General features: G+C 41.9%; 1 pseudogene; it reads right to left on the minus strand.

Annotated features, from left to right (window-relative positions):
- Window positions 1–199: 199 nt before the first annotated feature.
- On the minus strand, window positions 200–20,679 carry LOC121492634 (annotated as a pseudogene).
- Between the last annotated feature and the right edge of the window lie 4,743 nt (window positions 20,680–25,422).

Below are 25,422 nucleotides of genomic sequence, written 5' to 3' on the forward strand. Positions count from 1 at the left end.
TATAGATAACTTATTTTGGATTACATTTTTATCCATCTATTTGGAACTAATAGAGCTTGCGGTTTGTGTCGCTTATTCTTTACATTTAACAATTAAAAATGACTAAAACTAAATAGCAAATCGTTTATTAGTAAGTACATGGTTTCAGTGGCAATAATAAATTCACTTGAATAGGAGAGAATAGTCAAAAGAATAAATGCTAATCATCAGAAAATCTGTGGGCATTAGGACTGTCACATAGAAATCCAAAATCACTGAGGCCAAATCTTGAAAAAGATACATCCTCTTATTAGTCTATATGTAATAAGTCCATAATACCTGGAATCTGTAGAATTCTGTAGATTATCACCTTCTAACCAAACATGACCTGTCGGCACATAATTATGGCTTTTAAAGAAATCTGATGGAGTACTGGTGAGGATTTTGTCTCCTTCCAAACCAATTACTCTTTTACAAATGTTTGATTTTGGATCACTCGGGCTTTTTGCAATCACAATGTCACCTCTTTGGATACCATAAAAATGTCGACTAAGATTTTCTGCAAAGACAATATCTGAATTTTGAATTATAGGCTCCATTGATGGTCCAGAACACATGACAACACCACCAACGTATTCAAAAGCACAATGAGCTATACAGCCATACTGAATAGTAAAGCCAACAAGTCAAAAGGTTTTTCCCAGAACATGGTTCTATGCAGACTCTGCCACCATTGGCCATAGGTCTGTTCCACAATACATTCAATTGAATACATTCAATTTTTAATTATTTATTTATTTATTTATTTACTTATTATTTTTGAAATATTTGTAATTATTTTTAATAAATCAGTAGATATAAGACATATCTAAGGAGAGATTTTGACTAAGGGATATTCTTTTTTTTTCTTAGGGATATTCTAAGAAAATGTGTACATTTGAAGTGAAATTTTAAATATCAATTCATGTAGTTATTGATAGAGTCAAGTGTTAGTAATCACATCTTTTGGTACTTTGTCCATCAATAAATTTTACTTTTAGGTGTTATTTATGGAAATATTCTATATAAAAATATTACACACCCTGTAGCACTCCCTGTCCTACCTACATTTTATGTAGTTCCTTGAACAAGGCGACCCCAACCTCTCTGAGAAAGCCTTCTCCAGATCCCTGTACACCTGTTCCTGGGGCAGGACCCTTGTTCTGTGTGGTCCTGAGCGCCCCTGTAGCCCAGATCCTGACTCTGTTTGGAGGACCCTGTCTGGGCTCACAGGGTATTTACTGCAGTGTCTGTACTCAAGCCGTACATTGTGAATGGGCACAGCATATGACCTCCCAAGTGTGTCCCTGGAATTTACGCTCCTCGAGAAAGAGCCAATGCTGAGATATACTGACCCTCCTGACCTCTGAGATGAAATCAATCTCCTGAAGGAAAGCCGTCCTCTCTGCTCCAGGAAGAAACATTTCATTACCATAGGAAATAGGATTTTAGGGCCAAATAAGCTGTAAAACAAACCTTAATTTTCCAGTACTTTAATTCCTCAAACCGACATTTCTATCTGTTGTCATGCCTTCCAATCCCAACCCTTTATATAGATGTAAGTCCGTTCTACTTTGCTCACATTTCTGTGTCTTTATATTTTACAAGATGCTATACATGCAAGATTAATACTATTTTTCTCCTGTTCATCTTATGTCCAAGTAATTATTAACCCATCTTAAGAACCTATAAGGGAATGAGAGAAACCTTTCTGCCCCAACAATGGGTGTGTTGTGCCTTCAGATAGTTCTTCCATTGACACCATGTGCTCTGATAACATCTGCAATAGTGACCTGGGTTCCTAGCTATGCACAGTCTGCAGGGAGACCCCAAGCAAGGGTCCTCTGAACTTCTGGTGGAGAACTTGCCTGTAGCCCCAGATGCACTGACAGTCCACACTCACCATGAGACCAGGAATTGTCAGAGCTTTGGGGAGCCCCTTACCTCCTTTAGGTTACTGGGAAGGTTCCTGAAGGTCACATCTAACTATCTTCTTATGAAGACACATGCAGCTCACAGTGCACTGCAACTCCACTGTCCAATAACACACACACACACACACACACATACACACACACACACACACACTGTAGCTAATATTTGGAGTAAGGATAAAAATGTGCCCTTCTTCCCTGCACCCAGTTTATGGGCAGCGTCCTCCACATGGATGCTGGGCCTGGGTCTTTGGCTTGTTTCAAGTCAACCCAACTAAAGAAAATATGATTCAAGCAGGGATACAGAAGAGTGTGCATGTTGAGTTTGTCTGTCCTCCCAATGCCTGGGATCCTGAAAGTCTGTGGATGCAAGGACCCAGGCCTGCCTCTCTGATGATCATTTCCAGGCTGATACACCCTGTCATTGCTTCCAGCACTGTGCCACATACCCATAGGGAGGTCTCAGTAAACATCAAGGCCGTGGACTTCCCCTTTCCCAGAGGGCATAGCAGGGACCCCGATTTGAGGCCATGGATGTCATGAGAGGGCAGTCTTCCCAGAAGCAAAGAAAGGATGAAAATGATGCAAAAATAGAGTTCCTGGAATGCTGCATGTTGGATCAGTGTACCCTACCTGAGTGACAGGGAAGGATCTCTGAACTGGGAATTTCCCTCTTGGAGATCAGCTCCTGTCTCACCTGTACAGATGGGCTCATGTGTATGTCACGTTTCAAGAAGAGAAGAGCTGCACATAAAAACCAGAGTGGAGGAGCTGAATCTTCTTCTGGTTTGGATAAAATACCTCCTCACTAGAGCTTTATGTTGTGTGTTTATAGTCCTCATGGGTCTTCTTCATGGTGAGCAGTGCTTCGGGGATGGGCGGCATTCACTGCCACAGTGTATGATCATCCAGCTTGTTCTCAAAGTCCTCTTAAATTGGGCTGTGCAAATAACAGATCAGGATGTGTTCAGGTGTGTGTGCCCTCCAACCTGGGCTGCGCACTAGTTTCATCCCCATAATACAGGACCCCTGGTCAGTGCAGGGACTCTGGGCTGTGCTGAGTGCTCTGCTTTAGTGTGCATATCACCAGGCATGAACTTAGTCCTGGAGGAGAGGAGGGGCAGGAGCTAACATGCATTGACCATCCCTGGCCTACAGCTGAGAGGGTGGTGTCCCCATGATTGTGGAAGAGGTGATTCTGAAAATTGGAGGAGCAGAACTAACAGCACCATGTCGGCTGATTCAGTAGATGCTCCAGGTTACCTGGGGGTGGGGCAGCAGAGGGGCAGATGAGTGGGGTCTGGTCTCTGAGAGTCACCCAGCTCCCACATGATAACTCTTTGCCAGAAAACTCTGATTCTGTCCATTCATGGGGCTCCATCCTGCTGGTTGCCCCTCCTCCTGACACCTGCTCCTTGCACCTCAGGCAGCAGGTCCTCCTGGATGCTTGCTTCTGCCAGAACCCTCATAGACATTACTGTTAAACCAATGGACCAAGAGTAGGGAGAGGTACTGGCCAAGGCTCCTATGAGAAGTAGGGGACGTTTGAGGTCCATGGCCTAGAGACCTGGGGTCGGTATTAATCTGGAGAGACCTGTCATTGAGATGGTGTCACTTCTTCCCTGAACACTCTTAATTCTCCTCCTCAGACAGATGGGCATCCAGTAGCTGCTCAACTTTAATCCCACCTACGACCCTGGTGTGTTGTTCCTGCAGGCAGAGGGGCATCATATACACTCTTGAGTAAATGCCTGTGATTCAGAGGGACTGGGTCTCAGCTGGAACCTTCACAGGGGGATCCAGAGGGCAGGTCTCATTCCTTGAGCACAAGAAATCCAATGAGATAGCTGTGTCCTGTAGCTGGTGCAGAGCTGGGTGCAGGATTGGTGCTTCCTTAGTTTCCCAGTGGAGCTGGGACATGAGAGAAAAGGTCACCACTGAGGGAATGTGGTCCATACTTGGGAACAAGGGGGAGCCATCTGCTCTGCCAGTAGAAATCTGTGGATATTCAGAGAAACAGGAATGTGACCTCTTTCCTTAGGCTGACGCTCTCACCTCATTGCAAAGTGTACATGGGGAGTCCAGCATTGCTAATTTTGTGTGTACCTGCTAATATTGGAAAGCAAAGAATGTCCAGATAAGGGATGATGAATACAGGAGTGATACATCATCAAGGAAATCAATAAATCCCTCTAAATTGTATCAGGATTTCTCCGGGTCATAGAAAAGCAAACAATGTGAACTGCTCATTTTAATGTGTAGGTCATTTTTAGTATGGTACTTTATCTCCTATTGAAATTCAATCCTAAATCTTTATTTTTGATGCTAGCTAAAGTGATATTTTGTTAATTTTATATAGATCATTTAGTTACTTTTTATTTTTTTTTTTTTTTTTTTATTGGTGTTTAATTTACCAACATACAGAAAAACACCCAGTGCTCATCCCGTCAAGTGTCCACCTCAGTGCCCGTCACCCATTCCCCTCCAACACCCGCCCTCCTCCCCTTCCACCACCCCTAGTTCGTTTTTAGAATCATAGCTGTATTTGTTTATTTTATGCCTCCAACATTCCTTGAAATCATTAATTAATTCTTAGACTTTGTGGAGTTAGTAGAGTTTGCCCCTATAGCAGACCATGTCATATGGAAATAAATAACTTCTATTTCTACTGAATAAATTATTCATTGCCTAATTTCCCTGGGTAGGTTTTCCACTTGTTGTGGAAGAAAGATTTCTCTTCCATTCTTCTGGTGTTTTTCATCTGATTACTCAGTAGACACAAGACAAATCTCAGCGGAAATGAATTTCATTTTCCACTTACATGAGCTATATACACTACGACACCCAGACAGTGACCAATGTAGGCAGCAGTTCTGTCTGATAGACAATATGACATTGTGTTGGTGGATATTTAAGGCCAGGATTTGGGTTTGGGTCAGTGAATGAGTAAGGGGTGACAAGGATTGTTTGCAGAGCCTTTTGGGTTCCTACATTCCCTACTCTGATTCTGAGGATGGATTTCTTCTCATGAAAAGGAGAAGTGGTTAATCCCACCAAAGATTTATTTCCTGTCATCAGGGGAACTCACTTTCCATGAGTGGACTTAACTTCCTGTAACAGCTTCACTACCAGTGAGTTTATGTATAAACTATGCAATAGGATGGCAGAGCTGGAAATACTGACAACACCAGGTCATGCCACAGGATGCTGTAGAAACCCCCTAGAAGAATGATTGCATATAAATATATAGATAAAGGATAAATAATTATTTTAGGTGTTTGAGAGTTTCCAGTAAAAAACCCAACAATGGAAACCTCCCTCATTTATGGACAGAAAGTAACAGATGCAGGTGGGTATTAGGTTGGGGACATGGCGGACCCTCGTCATTCCCAGTGGTGGGGTGCACACTTCACAGGAGTCACTATAACACAACTCTGGAAGAAGATGGTAACACTCAAATCCCTCAGGGTCATCAGAGACTTGACTTGTGGACATGCCAGTGCATCATTACTTGGATCCATGTGTCACTAGGTTCGCACCCTGTTCTGGCTGCTGTAACATTGTACAAGGACTGGATGGATTTAAACAACAGACACTCAGGAAGCCTGGGTGGCTCAGTGGTTGAGCATCTGCCTTCAGCTCAGGTCGTCCTGGACTCCCAGGATCCAGTCCCGCATCGGGCTCCCTGCAGGGAGACTGCTTCTCCCTCCACCTGTGTCTCTGCCTCTGTCTCTGTGTCTCTCATGAATAAATAAATAAAATCTTAAAAAAGAAAAGTACACCTGAGTGGTTCTGAGTAGAATAAATGGCAAAAGGAAGAAGACCCATCATTCTTCCTGCCTGCAGTCTTGATCTGGAACATCCATGTCCTTCTGTCTTGGAGACAGTTACCCATGCATGACTCCTTGTTCTCCAATGACACAGTAGAGTAGAGTCAGATGAAAATTACTCCACTGGGGGGATCCCTGGGTGGCGCAGCGGTTTGGCGCCTGTCTTTGGCCCAGGGCGGATCCTGGAGACCCGGGATCGAGTCCCACGTTGGGCTCCCGGTGCATGGAGCCTGCTTCTCCCTCTCCCTCTGCCTGTGTCTCCGCCTCTCTCTCTCTCACTCTGTGTATCTCTGATGAATAAATAAATAAAATCTGAAAAAAAAAAGAAAATTACTCCACTGGCTTTCCTGCATCTCCAACTCATGACTGTACATCATGGCCTTCTCAGTCTGCTCAGTCATGGGTCCCAATGTGCTATGGGTTTCATCCCTCAGGAAAACCCTGAACAGTTCATGGTAGTACCTCTCATGGGGTAAAGTAATTTCAGATAGATGCCATCCTATAAAGGCCTGAGAAGCAAATTTCTATGAATTAAGCATCATCTTGTGTACTTGGGACCAGAGCTGGCTGAAGATAGTGAGCACCTATGGGATCCTGGAGAAGCCTCATGATCCAAGAAGGGAGAGACTTCTGGGGCTTGTACTCACATGGGGAAGCCAGATTCTGCTCATCCTGGGAGCAATTCCGAGATTTGCAGACATGGAATTGCAGATGAGATCTCAGGGTGATATAACCATGTATGTACCACAGGCAGATAATGATGTTGACTAAGGAATAGTCTATTAAAATTAGTAAAATTGAAGTGAAACTTTTAAAAAATCATTTAGAGTTATTGATATATCGAGTCAAATGTATCAGTATTTTGTCAAGCAATAAATTTTATTTTAGGTATTATTTATGGAAATATTTTATAAATATTTTTATCAAATAGGCTACACATGCTCAGAGATTTTTGTATATATTCATTTATTTGTAGTCATATATTATATTCCAAAAGCTTTTTAGTTAGGAATATCGAAAAATTCTTCTATGGTAAAATTTCTGTTCATGTCTTTTGCCCATTTCATGATTGGATTGTTTGCTTCTATGCTGTTGAGTTTAATAAATTCTTTATAGATCTTGGACACTAGCCCTTTATCTGATAAGTCATTTGCAAATATCTTCTCCCATTCTGTAGGTTGTCTTTTAGTTTTGTTGACTGTTTCTTTTGCAGTGCAGAAGCTTCTTATTTTGATGAAATCCCAATACTTCATTTTTGCTTTTGTTTCTCTTGCCTTCATGGATGTATCTTGCAAGAAGTTGCTATGCCCAAGTTCAAAAAGGGTGTTGCCTGTGTTCTACTCTAGGATTTTGATAGAATTTGTCTAACATTAGATATCTCAACCATTTTTGAGTTTCTCTTTCTCTCTGTTGTGGTAGAATCCTCTAGTATCATCCTTCTCCATGTGGCTGTCCAATTTTCATCAACAGCAGCTGTTGAAGGTATTGTCTTTTATTCAGTGGATATTCTTTCCTCCTCTATCAAAGATGAGTTGACCATAGCTTTGATGGTCCAATTCTGGGTTCTCTATTTTGTTACATTAATCTACATGTCTATTTTTGTGCCAGTATCATAGAATATTGATGATAGTGCTTTGTAATATCCCACGAAATCTGGGATTGTGATACCCCTGTCTTTGGTTTTAATTTTCAAAATCCCTTTGGCTATTCGGGGTCTTTCTGGTTCCACAAAAATGTTAAGATAAATTGTTGCAACTCTTTGAAGAAAGCCCATGGAATTCTATTAGGGATTGCATCAAATATGTAAATTTCCCTGGGTAGTTAGATATTTTCATAATATTAATTCTTCTAATCAATGAGCATGGGATAGTTTTCCACCTCTTTGTGTCTTCCTTCATTTCTTTTAGAAGTGTTTTTTAATTTATAGGGTATATATCTTTCACCTCTTTGGTTAGGTTTAATCCTAATTATGACACTGATTTCTGGGCATTGATTTTGCATCCTGCCACATTGCTAAATTGCCATATGAGCTCTAGAAATCTTGGGGTGTAGTCTTTTGTGTTTTCTACATACAGTATCATTTCATTTGTGAAGTGGGAGACTGACTTTTTCTTTGACAATTTGAGAGCCTTTTCTAATCATCTGATTGCTGAGGCTAAGACTCCGAGTAATATGTTGAATAACAATCATGAAAATGGACATCCCCATTTGGTTGTTGTTTGTTTGTTTGTTTGTTTTTAATCAGAGGAGATGCTTTCTCTGCATCTATTAATAGGATGATATCGTTCTTGCTTTGTCTCTTGTTGATGTTACCTTTTACATTGATTGTTTTCTGAGTATTGAACCAAACTTGCATCCCAGGGATAAATCCCACTTGGTCCTAGTGAAGATGAATTATAGGTTTATAGCAGCAATGTCCACCATAGCCAAACTGTGGAAGCAGCCCCGGTGTCCGTCGAAAGATGATGGATAAAGATGTGGTCTATGTATACAATGGGATATTACTCAGCCATTAGAAACGACAGACACCCACCATTTGCTTCGACGTGGATGAAACTGGAGGGTGTAATGCTGAGTAAAATAAGTCAATCGGAGAAAGACAAACATTATATGGTCTCATTCATTTGGGGACTATAAAAAATAGTGAATGGTAATGGAGGGGAAAGGAGAAAAAATGAGTGAAAATATCAGTGAGGGTGGAAAAATATGAGAGACACCTTCCACTAAGAAACGAACATGGGGTAGTGGAAGGGGAGGTGGGCAGAAGATTGGGGTGACTGGATGATGGGCACTGAGGGGGGGCACTTGGGATGAGCACTGGGTGTTATGCTATATATTTGCAAATTGAACTCATATAAATATAAATCCTAATCTCTGTCATTTCTGCATAAAAGAATAATTGTTTCATGGGAAAGCAATTATTCTTATGAATAATTGAATTCAATTATAATGAATTGAAATATGAAATCAGACACTGCATTGGTACACATAGAATCTAGTGTCAAGTGAGGCCCCCTGAGCAATGGGTGATATGATATATGTTGGCAAATTAAACTCCAATAAAAAATAATTTAAAAAACAGAGGTTCCCTTGGGGAATCTGCTCCATGGAGAGGAAGCCCAGACCCTGACAGGAAACGTGCCCAGAACCTCCATCTGCACCTGCTCCTGGGCCTTCAAGACAGAAGTGGTGAGGAGTGTGCACCCCCTGGTGGTCCTGATCCCCTTCTACAGGGAGGTTTGTGTCTGGGCTCACACTGAGGTCCCCTCACTCTGTCTGCACAGTAATATAAGGCCGTGTCCTCGGCTCTCAGGCTGTTCATCTGCAGGTACAGTGTGTTCTTGGCGTTATCTCTAGAGATGGTGAATCTGCCCTTCACAGCATCTGCGTAGTATGTGTTACTTCCACTACCAGTAATGTATGCGACCCACTACAGCCACTTTCCTGGATCCTGGAGGACCCAGCTCATGCCATAGTTACTGAAAGTGAATCCAGAGGCCACACAGGAGAGTCTAAAGGACCCTCCAGGCTTCACCAGGTCTCCCCCAGACTCCACCAGCTGCACCTCACCCAGGACACCTGCAGACAAAAGACATCCTGGTAAAACAACTGTCCCACATCCCCTGTTTCTCTCACTCACCTCCACTCAGAGACTCAATATCTCTGCTTCTCTATGAAATACCTTTTAAAATAGCAACAAAGAGGAGGAGGGGCAAGATGGCGGAAGAGTGGGGCCCCCAAATCACCTGTCCCCACCAAATTACCTAGATAACCTTCAAATTATCCTGGAAATCTATGCATACGGCCTGAAATTTAAAGAGAGATCAGCTGGAACGCTACAGTGAGAAGAGTTCGCACTTCTATCAAGGTAGGAAGACAGGGAAAAAAGAAATAAAGAAACAAACGGCATCCAAGGGAGAGGGGCCCCCCGAGGAGCCGGGCTAAGGCTGGGGCGAGTGTCCCCAGGACATGAGAGCTCTGTCCCGGAGAATCAGGAGCTGCACCAATCTTCCCAGGCAGAAAGGCCTTGCAGGGAGTTGGAGCAGGACCCCAGGAGGAGGGGTATGCCCTCAGGCACCCTGGGACACTAACAGAGGAACTGGGCCCCAGGGAGAGTGCACCGAGCTCTCTGATGGGCTGCAGCATGTGCAGGGCTGGACCAAGGAGCAGTTCAGAGGGGCTCGGGTGACGGCTCCCCGGAGGGGGCTGCGCCACCAGGAGCACGAATCCAATGACGCAGGCCCAGGAGCACTGGGCTCAGGGACACAGCCGAGGATCCAGCCTCCCCCAGGACAGGCAGAGGCCGGGAGGACACAGGACCCCAAGGACGCTCCTGCTCCCAGCTGAGAAGATCAGCGGCCCCGCCCCGGAGCCTCCAGGCCCTGCAGACAGAGAGTTCCGGAGCTACTGCGGAGGCTGACTCCAGGGCTGCAGAGCTGGCCGCCACCACTGAGCTTGTTCCTCCTGGGGCCTCACAGGGTAAACAACCCTGACTGAGCCCTGCACCAGGCAGGGGCAGAGCAGCTCCCCCAAGTGTTAACACCTGAAAATCAGCACAACAAGCCCCTCCCCCAGAAGACCAACTAGACGGACAATTTCCAGGGGAAGTCAAGGGACTTCAAGTATACAGAATCAGAAGATACTCCCCCGTGGTTTTTTCTTTCATTCTTTTCTTTTCTTTTCTTTTTTTTTTTTTTTTTGCTTTTTCATTTCTGTTTGCTGTCCCCCCTTTTATTCCTTTCTTTCTTTTTCTTTCCTTTTCTTCTCTTTTTCTTTTTTTCTTCCTTTTTTCTTTTTTCTTTTTCTCTTTTCTTTCCCACTTTCTCTCATCTCTTTTTCTCCTTTTCCCAACACAACTTGTTTTTGGCTACTCTGCACTGAGCAAAATGACTAGAAGGAAATCCTCACCTCAAAAGAAAGAGTCAGAAATAGTCTTCTCTCCCACAGAATTACAAAATCTGGATTAAAGTTCAATGTCAGAAAGCCAATTCAGAAGCACTATTATACAGCTACTGGTGGCTCTAGAAAAAAGGATAAAGGACTCAAGAGACTTCATGACTGCAGATTTACGATCCAATCAGGCAGAAATTAAAAATCAACTGATGAGATGCAATCCAAACTAGAAGTCCTAACGACGAGGGTTAACAAGGTGGAAGAACGAGTGAGTGACATAGAAGACAAGTTGATGGCAAAGAGGGAAATTGAGGAAAAAAGACATAAACAATTAAAATACCATGAGGATAGATAAAGAGACATAAACGCCAGCCTGAGGAAGAAAAACCTACATTTAATTGGGGTTAAATGGCATCCCGAGGTCTCCAAAAGGGGCAGAGTCCCTGAATATGTATTTGAACAAATCATAGCTGAAAAGTTTCCTAATCTGGGAAGGGAAACAGGCATTCAGATCCAGGAGATAGAGAGATCCCCCCCTAAAATCAATAAAAATCATTCAACACCATGACATCTAATATTTAAGCTTGCAAATTCCAAAGATAAAGAGAAGATCCTTAAAGCAGCAAGAGACAAGAAATTCCTGACTTTCATGGGGAGGAATCTTAGGGTAACAGCAGACCTCTCCACAGAGACCTGGCAGGCCAGAAAGGGCTGGCAGGATATATTCAGGGTCCTAAAGGAGAAGAACATGCAACCAAGAACACTTTATCCAGCAAGGCTCTCATTCAAAATGGAAGGAGAGATAAAGAGCTTCCAAGACAGGCAGGAACTGAAGACTGTAGTGAGAGATGAAGATGGATACTATATCATACTTAAAGGATCTATCCAACAAGAGGATTTAACAATCCTCAATATATATGCCCCGAATGTGGGAGCTGCCAAATATATAAATCAATTAATAACAAAAGTGAAGAAATTCTTAGATAATAATACAATTATACTTGGTGACTTCAATCTAGCTGCTTCTATACTCAATAGGTCTTCTAAACACAACATCTCCAAAGAAACGAGAGCTTTAAATGATACACTGGACCAGATGGATTTCACAGATATCTACAGAACTTTATTTCCAAACTCAACTGAATACATATTCTTCTCAAGCGCACATGGAACTTTCTCCAGAATAGACCACATACTGGGCCACAAATCAGGTCTGAACTGATACCAAAAGATTGGGATCGTCCCCTGCATATTCTCAGAGGATAATGCCTTGGAATTACAACTAAATCACAACAAGAAGATTGGAAGGAACTCAAACGCGTGGAGCTTAATGACCATCCTGCAAAAGATGAAAAGGTCAACCAGGAAATTAAGGAAGAATTAAAAAGATTCATGGAAAATGATGAGAATGAAGATACAACTGTTCAAACCCTTTGGGATGCAGCAAAAGAAGTCCTTAGGGGGAAATACATGGCAATAGAAGCATCCATTCAAAAACTGGAAAGAACTCAAATACAAAAGCTAACCTTGCACATAAAGGAGCTAGAGGAAAAACAGCAGATAGATGCTACACACAGCCGAAGAAGAGAGTTAATAAAAATTTGAGCAGAACTCAATCAAATTGAGACCAGAAGGAATGTGGAACAGATCAATAAAACCAGGAGTTGGTTCCTTGAAAGAATTAATAAGATAGATAAACCATTAGCCAGCCTTATTAAAAAGAAGAGAGAGAAGACTCAAATTCATAAAATCATGAATGAGAAAGGAGAGATCACTACCAACACCAAGGAAATACAAGTGATTTTAAAAACGTATTATGAACAGCTATACGCCAATAAATTAGGCAATCTAGAAGAAATGGACGCATTCCTGGAAAGCCACAAACTACCAAAACTGGAGCAGGAAGCAATAGAAAACCTGAACAGGCCAGGAACCAGGGAGGAAATTGAAGCAGTCATCAAAAACCTCCCAAGACACAAGAGTCCAGGGCCAGATGGCTTCCCAGGGGAATTCTATCAAACATTTAAAGAAGAAACCATGTCTATTCTACAAAAGCTGTTTGGAAAGATACAAAGAGATGGATTACTTCCAAATTCATTCTATGAGGCCAGCATCACCTTAATTCCAAAACCAGACAAAGACCCCACCAAAAAGGAGAATTACAGACCAATATCCCTGATGAACATGGATGCAAAAATTCTCAACAAGATACTAGCAAATAGCATCCAACAACACATTAAGAAAATTATTCACCATGACCAAATAGGATTTATCCCCGGGACACAAGGCTGCTTCAACACTCGTAAAACAATCAATGTGATTCATCACATCAACAAAAGAAAAACCAAGAACCATATGATCCTCTCATTAGATGCAGTGAAAGCATTTGACAAAATACAGCATCCATTCCTGATCAAAACACTTCAGAGTGTTGGGATAGAGGGAACTTTCCTCAACATGTTAAAAGCCATCCACGAAAAGCCCACAGCACATATCATTCTCAATGGGGAAGCACTGGGAGCCTTTCCCCTAAGATCAGGAACAAGACACGGATGTCGACTCTCACCACTGCTATTCAACATAGTACTGGAAGTCCTCGCCTCAGCAATCAGACAACAAAAAGACATTAAAAGCATTCAAATGGCTAAGAAGAAGTCAAACTTTCCCTCTTCGCCTATGACATGATAATCTACATAGATAACCCAAAAGCCACCACCCCAAGATTGCTAGAACTCATACAGCAATTTGGTAGCGTGGCAGGATACAAAATCAATGCCCAGAAATCAATCGCATTTGTATACACTAACAGTGAAACTGAAGAAAGAAAAATTAAGGAGTCAATCCCATTTACAATTGCACCCAAAAGCATAATATAACTAGGAATAAATCTAGCCAAAGAGGTAAAGGATCTTTACCCTAAAAACTATAGAACACTTCTGAAAGAAATTGAGGAAGACACAAAGAGATGGAAAAATATTCCACGCTCATGGATTGGCAGAATTAATATTGTGAAATGTCAATGTTACCCAGGGCAATTTACATGTTTAATGCAATCCCTATCAAAATACCATGGACTTTCTTCAGAGAGTTAAAGGAATTATTTTAGGATTTGTGTGGAATCAGAAAAGAATACCCAAGGGAATTTTTAAAAAGAAATCCATATCTGGGGGAATCACAATGTCCGAATTCAGGTTATACTACAAAGCTGTGGTCATCAAGACAGTGTGGTACTGGCACAAAAACAGACAAATAGATCAATGGAACAGAATAGAGAAACCAAAAGTGGACCCTGAAATGTACGGTCATCTAATATTCGATAAAGGAGGAAAGACTATCTATTGGAAGAAAGACCGTCTCTTCAATAAATGGTGCTGGGAACATTGGACATGCACATGCAGAAGAATGAAACTAGACAACTCTCTTTCACCATATACAAAGATAAACTCAAAATGGATGAAAGATCTAAATGTGAGACAAGATTCCATCAAAATCCTAGAGAGAACACAAGCAATTCCATTTTGAACTCAGCCCAGTAACTTCTTGCAAGATACATCCACGAAGGCAAAAGAAACAAAAGCAAAAGTGAACTATTGGGACTTCGTCAAGATAAGAAGCTTTTGCACAGCAAAGGATACAGTCAACAAAACGAAAAGACAACCTACAGAATGGGAGAAGATATTTGCAAATGACATATCAGATAAAGGGCTAGTTTCCAAAATCTATAAAGAACTTATTAAACTCAACACCAAAGAAACAAACAATCCAATCATGAAATGGGCAAAAGACATGAAGAGAAATCTCACAGAGGAAGACATGGACATGGCCAACAAGCACATGAGAAAATGCTCCGCATCACTTGCCATCAGGGAAATACAAATCAAAAGCACAATGAGATACCACCTCACACCAGTGAGAATGGGAAAAAAATAACAAGACAGGAAACAAGAAATGTTGGAGAGGATGCAGAGAAAAGAGAACCCACTTGCACTGTAGGTGGGAATGTGAACTGGTGCAGCCACTCTGGAAAACTGTGTGGAGGTTCCTCAAAGAGTTAAAAATAGATCTGCCCTATGACACAGCAATTGCACTGCTGGGGATTTACCCCCAAGATTCAGATGCAATGAAATGCCGGGACACCTGCACCCCGATGATTCTTGCAGCAATGTCCACAATAGCCAAACTGTGGAAGGAACCTCGGTGTCCATTGAAAGATGAATGGATAAAGAAGATGTGGTTTATGTATACAATGGAATATTACTCAGCCATTAGAAACAACAAATACCCACAATATTGTTCAACGTGGATGGAACGGGAGGGTATTATACTGAGTGAAGTTTGTCAATCAGAGAAGGACACACATTGTTTGTTCTCATTCATTTTGGGAATATAAATAATAGTGAAAGGGAATATAAGGGGTTGGAGAAGAAATGTGTGGGAAATATCAGAAAGGGAGACAGAACATAAACACTTCTAACCTTGGGAAACGAAGTAGGGGTACTGGAAGGGGAGGATGGTGGGGGGTGGGTGTGAATGGGTGATGGGCACTGAGGGGGGCACGTGACCGGATGAGCACTGGGTGTTATTCTGTATGTTGGTAAATTGAACACCAATAAAAAATAAATTTATTATTAAAAAATAATAAAAAAAATTAAAAAATAATAGAAAATTCAGTTAATTTTTAAAAATCCAATTGTTAAGAATCACATGATCTTGAGCCAAACTTTAATAAATGTCATCTTTCAGAAATCGAACCCTCACCCCCATTCCATTTTATTCCCTATATAGTTCAATTTACTTGAGGATGGATGGCATATGTGAATTGATGGTCAAATTCCTTGATGCTGGCACATCCTGAATCCCTCTCAAGGAGTATGCCATATTGCCATCGCTCCTCTTGGTAGGATCACTCTACCAATAAATGTGAATACGCCACAAATTTCAGAAAGATCAACAATCATTTTGTCAAAGTGTTGCCTTTTAAAATGGCTAACATGAAACCTCCAATATCTACTCTCAAGAATAAGATTGATGTACAGGTATGTTATCCTAGAAATACATCCCCGCAGCTTGAGAAAGACAGTGAAGTGTTTGTACTTCTACATTTGTTTCCTTGGTGGGGTACACATCTGTACTGCAGATCAGCTGTCTGATGACTTCTCAGAGCTGCAAACTCGTCAGCCGTAGCACTCTGACAAACATTTATGTGTAAGATTTGACTTCTTCTTTTGACCTAGACTGGATATCTTGCAGTTCCTGTTCTTCCTTTGCTTTGATATCCTGGTAAGCCTGCATTTTGCTTGCATCCTTTAAGTAAGCCCAGTTAGAAGACAGTATAATGAGGAAGTGATCTGGAAAAGAAGGGTGAGCATGAGGGCTAGTGAGCATGTCAGAAGGCAAAGCAAGCGGCTAGGCAGATTAGACCATCTTTACTGTCAAAAGGTAGAGTGGCATGTTCCGTATTAATACTCATTTTGCTGTCAGAGCCATCAGATACTGGAAGCATGCTCTACTAGTATGCTTAGGAGTTAAAAGGCTGAAAAAATTAGTATACAGACATAATGAACTGAAAAAAATGGCCAAAGTTGTTAAGAAAAGCAAAAATGAAATAGGAGAGGATGTTTTTTTGTTTGTTTGGGTTTTTGTTTTTGTTTTTGTTTTTTACCATTTTGGGAGTAATTTTAACTAACACAGACATTCAGAAACACATTGTGTGCTACTTTTAAAATCAGTGTCGTGCAAAGTTCTTTCCTCTCTGTGGATAAAAATCAATTCCCCAAAGGCCTAGAAGTGAATAATATTTATTTTGAGTAACGAATATAAACCATGTATTTAACATGGCAAAATTACCTGAATGTGAAGACTACAATTTTAAGACCTCTGAGCTGCAGAGAAAGCATTTGACAAAATACAGCATCCATTCCTGATCAAAACCCTTCAGAGTGTTGGGATAGAGGGAACTTTCCTCAACATCTTAAAAGCCATTTACGAAAAGCCCACAGCAAATATCATTCTCAATGGGGAAGCACTGGGAGCCTTTCCCCTAAGATCAGGAACAAGACAGGGATGTCCACTCTCACCACTGCTGTTCAACATAGTTCTGGAAGTCCTCACCTCAGCAATCAGACAACAAAAAGACATTAAAGGCATTCAAATTGGCAAAGTAGAAGTCAAACTCTCCCTCTTCGCCAATGACATGATACTCTACATAGAAAACCCAAAAGCCTCCACCCCAAGATTGCTAGAACTCATACAGCAATTTGGTAGCGTGGCAGGATACAAAATCAATGCCCAGAAATCAATGGCATTTCTATACACTAACAATGAGACTGAAGAAAGAGAAATTAAGGAGTCAATCCCATTTACAATTGCACCCAAAAGCATAAGATACCTAGGAATAAACCTAACCAAAGAGGTAAAAGATCTATACCCTAAAAACTATAGAACACTTCTGAAAGAAATTGAGGAAGACACAAAGAGATGGAAAAATATTCCATGCTCATGGATTGGCAGAATTAATATTGTAAAAATGTCAATGTTACCCAGGGCAATTTATACGTTTAATGCAATCCCTATCAAAATATCATGGACTTTCTTCAGAGAGTTAGAGCAAATTATTTTAAGATTTGTGTGGAATCAGAAAAGACCCCGAATAGCCAGGGGAATTTTAAAAAAGAAAACCATAGCTGGGGGCATCACAATGCCAGATTTCAGGTTGTACTACAAAGCTGTGGTCATCAAGACAGTGTGGTACTGGCACAAAAACAGACACATAGATCAATGGAACAGAATAGAGAACCCAGAAGTGGACCCTGAAATGTACGGCCATCTAATATTCGATAAAGGAGGAAAGACTATCCATTGGAAGAAAGACAGTCTCTTCAATAAATGGTGCTGGGAAAATTGGACATCCACATGCAGAAGAATGAAACTGGACCACTCTCTTTCACCATACACAAAGATAAACTCAAAATGGATGAGAGATCTAAATGTGAGACAAGATTCCATCAAAATCCTAGAGGAGAACACAGGCAACACCCTTTTTGAACTTGGCCACAGTAACTTCTTGCAAGATACATCCACGAAGGCAAAAGAAACAAAAGCAAAAATGAACTATTGGGACTTCATCAAGATAAGAAGCTTTTGCACAGCAAAGGATACAGTCAACAAAACTAAAAGACAACCTACAGAATGGGAGAAGATATTTGCAAATGACACATCAGATAAAGGGCTAGTTTCCAAAATCTATAAAGAACTTATTAAACTCAACACCAAAGAAACAAACAATCCAATCATGAAATGGGCAAAAGACATGAAGAGAAATCTCACAGAGGAAGACATGGACATGGCCAACATGCACATGAGAAAATGCTCTGCATCACTTGCCATCAGGGAAATACAAATCAAAACCACAATGAGATACCACCTCACACCAGTGAGAATGGGGAAAATTAACAAGGCAGGAAACAACAAATGTTGGAGAGGATGCGGAGAAAAGGGAACCCTCTTACACTGTTGGTGGGAATGTGAACTGGTGCAGCCACTCTGGAAAACTGTGTGGAGGTTCCTCAAAGAGTTAAAAATAGACCTGCCCTACGACCCAGCAATTGCACTGTTGGGGATTTACCCCAAAGATTCAGATGCAATGAAACGTCGGGACACCTGCACCCCGATGTTTCTATCAGCAATGGCCACAATAGCCAAACTGTGGAAGGAGCCTCGGTGTCCATCGAAAGATGAATGGATAAAGAAGATGTGGTTTATGTATACAATGGAATATTACTCAGCAATTAGAAACGACAAATACCCACCATTTGCTTCAACGTGGATGGAACTGGAGGGTATTATGCTGAGTGAAATAAGTCAATCGGAGAAGGACAAACAGTGTATGTTCTCATTCATTTGGGGAATATGAATAATAGTGAAAGGGAATATAAAGGAAGGGAAAAGAAATGTTGGGAAATATCAGGAAGGGAGACAGAACATAAAGACTCCTAACTCGGGGAAACGAACTAGGGGTGGTGGAAGGGGAGGAGGGCGGGTGTTGGAGGGGAATGGGTGACGGGCACTGAGGTGGACACTTGACGGGATGAGCACTGGGTGTTTTTCTGTATGTTGGTAAATTAAACACCAATAAAAGTTAATTAAAAAAAAAATAAAATCATGAATGAGAAAGGGGACATCACTACCAACACCAAGGAAATACAAACGATTTTAAAAACATATTATGAACAGCTGTACGCCAATAAATTAGGAAATCTAGAAGAAATGGACACATTCCTGGAAAGCCACAAACTACCAAAACTGGAGCAGGAAGAAATAGAAAACCTGAACAGGCCAATAACCAGGGAGGAAATTGAAGCAGTCATCAAAAACCTCCCAAGACACAAGAGTCCAGGGCCAGATGGCTTCCCAGGGGAATTCTATCAAACGTTTAAAGAAGAAATCATACCTATTCTACTAAAGCTGTTTGGAAAGATAGAAAGAGATGGAGTACTTCCAAATTCGTTCTATGAGGCCAGCATCACCTTAATTCCGAAACCAGACAAAGACCCCACCAAAAAGGAGAATTACAGACCAATATCCCTGATGAACATGGATGCAAAAATTCTCAACAAGATACTAGCCAATAGGATCCAACAACACATTAAGAAAATTATTCACCATGACCAAGTAGGATTTATCCCTGGGACACAAGGCTGGTTCAACACTCGTAAAACCATCAATGTGATTCATCATATCAGCAAGAGAAAAACCAAGAACCATATGATCCTCTCATTAGATGCAGAGAAAGCATTTGACAAAATACAGCATCCATTCCTGATCAAAACCCTTCAGAGTGTTGGGATAGAGGGAACTTTCCTCGACATCTTAAAAGCCATCTACGAAAAGCCCACAGCAAATATCATTCTCAATGGGGAAGCACTGGGAGCCTTTCCCCTAAGATCAGGAACAAGACAGGGATGTCCACTCTCACCACTGCTGTTCAACATAGTTCTGGAAGTCCTCGCCTCAGCAATCAGACAACAAAAAGACATTAAAGGCATTCAAATTGGCAAAGAAGAAGTCAAACTCTCCCTCTTCGCCGATGACATGATACTCTACATAGAAAACCCAAAAGCCTCCACCCCCAGATTGCTAGAACTCATACAGCAATTTGGTAGCGTGGCAGGATACAAAATCAATGCCCAGAAATCAATGGCATTTCTATACACTAACAATGAGACTGAAGAAAGAGAAATTAAGGAGTCAATCCCATTTACAATTGCACCCCAGTGCATCATTACTTGGATCCATGTGTCACTAGGTTCGCACCCTGTTCTGGCTGCTGTAACATTGTACAAGGACTGGATGGATTTAAACAACAGACACTCAGGAAGCCTGGGTGGCTCAGTGGTTGAGCATCTGCCTTCAGCTCAGGTCGTCCTGGACTCCCAGGATCCAGTCCCGCATCGGGCTCCCTGCAGGGAGACTGCTTCTCCCTCCACCTGTGTCTCTGCCTCTGTCTCTGTGTCTCTCATGAATAAATAAATAAAATCTTAAAAAAGAAAAGTACACCTGAGTGGTTCTGAGTAGAATAAATGGCAAAAGGAAGAAGACCCATCATTCTTCCTGCCTGCAGTCTTGATCTGGAACATCCATGTCCTTCTGTCTTGGAGACAGTTACCCATGCATGACTCCTTGTTCTCCAATGACACAGTAGAGTAGAGTCAGATGAAAATTACTCCACTGGGGGGATCCCTGGGTGGCGCAGCGGTTTGGCGCCTGTCTTTGGCCCAGGGCGGATCCTGGAGACCCGGGATCGAGTCCCACGTTGGGCTCCCGGTGCATGGAGCCTGCTTCTCCCTCTCCCTCTGCCTGTGTCTCCGCCTCTCTCTCTCTCACTCTGTGTATCTCTGATGAATAAATAAATAAAATCTGAAAAAAAAAAGAAAATTACTCCACTGGCTTTCCTGCATCTCCAACTCATGACTGTACATCATGGCCTTCTCAGTCTGCTCAGTCATGGGTCCCAATGTGCTATGGGTTTCATCCCTCAGGAAAACCCTGACCAGTTCATGGTAGTACCTCTCATGGGGTAAAGTAATTTCAGATAGATGCCATCCTATAAAGGCCTGAGAAGCAAATTGCTATGAATTAAGCATCATCTTGTGTACTTGGGACCAGAGCTGGCTGAAGATAGTGAGCAGCTATGGGATCCTGGAGAAGCCTCATGATCCAAGAAGGGAGAGACTTCTGGGGCTTGTACTCACATGGGGAAGCCAGATTCTGCTCATCCTGGGAGCAATTCCGAGATTTGCAGACATGGAATTGCAGATGAGATCTCAGGGTGATATAACCATGTATGTACCACAGGCAGATAATGATGTTGACTAAGGAATAGTCTATTAAAATTAGTAAAATTGAAGTGAAACTTTTAAAAAATCATTTAGAGTTATTGATATATCGAGTCAAATGTATCAGTATTTTGTCAAGCAATAAATTTTATTTTAGGTATTATTTATGGAAATATTTTATAAATATTTTTATCAAATAGGCTACACATGCTTAGAGATTTTTGTATATATTCATTTATTTGTGGTCATATATTATATTCCAAAAGCTTTTTAGTTAGGAATATCGAAAAATTCTTCTATGGTAAAATTTCTGTTCATGTCTTTTGCCCATTTCATGATTGGATTGTTTGCTTCTATGCTGTTGAGTTTAATAAATTCTTTATAGATCTTGGACACTAGCCCTTTATCTGATAAGTCATTTGCAAATATCTTCTCCCATTCTGTAGGTTGTCTTTTAGTTTTGTTGACTGTTTCTTTTGCAGTGCAGAAGCTTCTTATTTTGATGAAATCCCAATACTTCATTTTTGCTTTTGTTTCTCTTGCCTTCATGGATGTATCTTGCAAGAAGTTGCTATGCCCAAGTTCAAAAAGGGTGTTGCCTGTGTTCTACTCTAGGATTTTGATAGAATTTGTCTAACATTAGATATCTCAACCATTTTTGAGTTTCTCTTTCTCTCTGTTGTGGTAGAATCCTCTAGTATCATCCTTCTCCATGTGGCTGTCCAATTTTCATCAACAGCAGCTGTTGAAGGTATTGTCTTTTATTCAGTGGATATTCTTTCCTCCTCTATCAAAGATGAGTTGACCATAGCTTTGATGGTCCAATTCTGGGTTCTCTATTTTGTTACATTAATCTACATGTCTATTTTTGTGCCAGTATCATAGAATATTGATGATAGTGCTTTGTAATATCCCACGAAATCTGGGATTGTGATACCCCTGTCTTTGGTTTTAATTTTCAAAATCCCTTTGGCTATTCGGGGTCATTTCTGGTTCCACAAAAATGTTAAGATAAATTGTTGCAACTCTTTGAAGAAAGCCCATGGAATTCTATTAGGGATTGCATCAAATATGTAAATTTCCCTGGGTAGTTAGATATTTTCATAATATTAATTCTTCTAATCAATGAGCATGGGATAGTTTTCCACCTCTTTGTGTCTTCCTTCATTTCTTTTAGAAGTGTTTTTTAATTTATAGGGTATATATCTTTCACCTCTTTGGTTAGGTTTAATCCTAATTATGCCACTGATTTCTGGGCATTGATTTTGCATCCTGCCACATTGCTAAATTGCCATATGAGCTCTAGAAATCTTGGGGTGTAGTCTTTTGTGTTTTCTACATACAGTATCATTTCATTTGTGAAGTGGGAGACTGACTTTTTCTTTGACAATTTGAGAGCCTTTTCTAATCATCTGATTGCTGAGGCTAAGACTCCGAGTAATATGTTGAATAACAATCATGAAAATGGACATCCCCATTTGGTTGTTGTTTGTTTGTTTGTTTGTTTGTTTGTTTTTAATCAGAGGAGATGCTTTCTCTGCATCTATTAATAGGATGATATCGTTCTTGCTTTGTCTCTTGTTGATGTTACCTTTTACATTGATTGTTTTCTGAGTATTGAACCAAACTTGCATCCCAGGGATAAATCCCACTTGGTCCTAGTGAAGATGAATTATAGGTTTATAGCAGCAATGTCCACCATATCCAAACTGTGGAAGCAGCCCCGGTGTCCGTCGAAAGATGATGGATAAAGATGTGGTCTATGTATACAATGGGATATTACTCAGCCATTAGAAACGACAGACACCCACCATTTGCTTCGACGTGGATGAAACTGGAGGGTGTAATGCTGAGTAAAATAAGTCAATTGGAGAAAGACAAACATTATATGGTCTCATTCATTTGGGGACTATAAAAAATAGTGAATGGTAATGGAGGGGAAAGGAGAAAAAATGAGTGAAAATATCAGTGAGGGTGGAAAAATATGAGAGACACCTTCCACTAAGAAACGAACATGGGGTAGTGGAAGGGGAGGTGGGCAGAAGATTGGGGTGACTGGATGATGGGCACTGAGGGGGGGCACTTGGGATGAGCACTGGGTGTTATGCTATATATTTGCAAATTGAACTCATATAAATATAAATCCTAATCTCTGTCATTTCTGCATAAAAGAATAATTGTTTCATGGGAAAGCAATTATTCTTATGAATAATTGAATTCAATTATAATGAATTGAAATATGAAATCAGACACTGCATTGGTACACATAGAATCTAGTGTCAAGTGAGGCCCCCTGAGCAATGGGTGATATGATATATGTTGGCAAATTAAACTCCAATAAAAAATAATTTAAAAAACAGAGGTTCCCTTGGGGAATCTGCTCCATGGAGAGGAAGCCCAGACCCTGACAGGAAACGTGCCCAGAACCTCCATCTGCACCTGCTCCTGGGCCTTCAAGACAGAAGTGGTGAGGAGTGTGCACCCCCTGGTGGTCCTGATCCCCTTCTACAGGGAGGTTTGTGTCTGGGCTCACACTGAGGTCCCCTCACTCTGTCTGCACAGTAATATAAGGCCGTGTCCTCAGCTCTCAGGCTGTTCATCTGCAGGTACAGTGTGTTCTTGGCGTTATCTCTAGAGATGGTGAATCTGCCCTTCACAGCATCTGCGTAGTATGTGTTACTTCCACTACCAGTAATGTATGCGACCCACTACAGCCACTTTCCTGGATCCTGGAGGACCCAGCTCATGCCATAGTTACTGAAAGTGAATCCAGAGGCCACACAGGAGAGTCTAAAGGACCCTCCAGGCTTCACCAGGTCTCCCCCAGACTCCACCAGCTGCACCTCACCCAGGACACCTGCAGACAAAAGACATCCTGGTAAAACAACTGTCCCACATCCCCTGTTTCTCTCACTCACCTCCACTCAGAGACTCAATATCTCTGCTTCTCTATGAAATACCTTTTAAAATAGCAACAAAGAGGAGGAGGGGCAAGATGGCGGAAGAGTGGGGCCCCCAAATCACCTGTCCCCACCAAATTACCTAGATAACCTTCAAATTATCCTGGAAATCTATGCATACGGCCTGAAATTTAAAGAGAGATCAGCTGGAACGCTACAGTGAGAAGAGTTCGCACTTCTATCAAGGTAGGAAGACAGGGAAAAAAGAAATAAAGAAACAAACGGCATCCAAGGGAGAGGGGCCCCCCGAGGAGCCGGGCTAAGGCTGGGGCGAGTGTCCCCAGGACATGAGAGCTCTGTCCCGGAGAATCAGGAGCTGCACCAATCTTCCCAGGCAGAAAGGCCTTGCAGGGAGTTGGAGCAGGACCCCAGGAGGAGGGGTATGCCCTCAGGCACCCTGGGACACTAACAGAGGAACTGGGCCCCAGGGAGAGTGCACCGAGCTCTCTGATGGGCTGCAGCATGTGCAGGGCTGGACCAGGGAGCAGTTCGGAGGGGCTCGGGTGACGGCTCCCCGGAGGGGGCTGCGCCACCAGGAGCACGAATCCAATGACGCAGGCCCAGGAGCACTGGGCTCAGGGACACAGCCGAGGATCCAGCCTCCCCCAGGACAGGCAGAGGCCGGGAGGACACAGGACCCCAAGGACGCTCCTGCTCCCAGCTGAGAAGATCAGCGGCCCCGCCCCGGAGCCTCCAGGCCCTGCAGACAGAGAGTTCCGGAGCTACTGCGGGGGCTGACTCCAGGGCTGCAGAGCTGGCCGCCACCACTGAGCTTGTTCCTCCTGGGGCCTCACAGGGTAAACAACCCTGACTGAGCCCTGCACCAGGCAGGGGCAGAGCAGCTCCCCCAAGTGTTAACACCTGAAAATCAGCACAACAAGCCCCTCCCCCAGAAGACCAACTAGACGGACAATTTCCAGGGGAAGTCAAGGGACTTCAAGTATACAGAATCAGAAGATACTCCCCCGTGGTTTTTTCTTTCATTCTTTTCTTTTCTTTTCTTTTTTTTTTTTTTTTGCTTTTTCATTTCTGTTTGCTGTCCCCCCTTTTATTCCTTTCTTTCTTTTTCTTTCCTTTTCTTCTCTTTTTCTTTTTTTCTTCCTTTTTTCTTTTTTCTTTTTCTCTTTTCTTTCCCACTTTCTCTCATCTCTTTTTCTCCTTTTCCCAACACAACTTGTTTTTGGCTACTCTGCACTGAGCAAAATGACTAGAAGGAAATCCTCACCTCAAAAGAAAGAGTCAGAAATAGTCTTCTCTCCCACAGAATTACAAAATCTGGATTAAAGTTCAATGTCAGAAAGCCAATTCAGAAGCACTATTATACAGCTACTGGTGGCTCTAGAAAAAAGGATAAAGGACTCAAGAGACTTCATGACTGCAGATTTACGATCCAATCAGGCAGAAATTAAAAATCAATTGATGAGATGCAATCCAAACTAGAAGTCCTAACGAC

This window comes from Vulpes lagopus, chromosome 6, assembly GCF_018345385.1.
Source record: "Vulpes lagopus strain Blue_001 chromosome 6, ASM1834538v1, whole genome shotgun sequence".
NCBI classification, from domain to species: Eukaryota; Metazoa; Chordata; class Mammalia; order Carnivora; family Canidae; genus Vulpes; species Vulpes lagopus.